Below are 818 nucleotides of genomic sequence, written 5' to 3'. Positions count from 1 at the left end.
GTTACCTGTTTCTCTGTCTTGAAGGATTTATAGTAACATGAGAACTAATATCTCCTTGGAATATGAAGTCTGTATTGGACATTCAGAATCACTGCATTTTCTGGGACCTGAGTTTCCTAGAACTTTGCTGCCTACAGCCCCAAGGATTACAGGGCAGCAGGGCCTGGAGGACTTGCTAGAGGACTGGGCAAGTCCCTTGGTGGGTTTAGAATGCCACTTACAGAGCAGAGGGCAAGGATGTTTGTTCCTTTCCATAACCAGACACCACTGCACTTCAGAGCACCATTTCCCAAGGTTTACCTTGAATTCAGTGTTTATTTTTTCAAAATCTTCTGCAGATGAAAAGCTTACTTGAAGGAGCAGGATTCAGAAGGGAAGAGAGCTAGCCATTCCACCTAGAGTAATGAAGTCTCAGTGTTCACAGGGGAAAGATGGATCGAAAGACTTGGGTGGCTTCTCTCCAGTCATAAGTATTTCCTGTGCTCTCTAAAACAGGGCTCTAACTGGGGGCCAAGGATCCTTCCTGGATAGGCTTCAAGGGCATTGAGTGGAACTCTGGGGTTCATAAAGCTCATCTAATTTTTAAAGGGCCCGTGGCTCCCCGGTGGTTGAGAAATGATGGCCTAGTGATGTCATGGGGAGGCTGTTTTCACCCTCTGACTCCCAGCTGGGGCTCACTTAGGTGTGCAACATTTCATTGCAGTCCTTGTAGGGCCTGACACATTAGTGGTCACGTGATAAATGTGGCAGGGGCAAGTTGGTCATTGATGGATTTTTTTTTTTTTACATGATTTATGCAAAGGCCCTTGGAGAGAATG

This window comes from Macaca fascicularis, chromosome 19 (assembly GCF_037993035.2).
Source record: "Macaca fascicularis isolate 582-1 chromosome 19, T2T-MFA8v1.1".
Lineage (NCBI taxonomy): Eukaryota > Metazoa > Chordata > Mammalia > Primates > Cercopithecidae > Macaca > Macaca fascicularis.
This window is presented reverse-complemented; position numbering follows the sequence as displayed.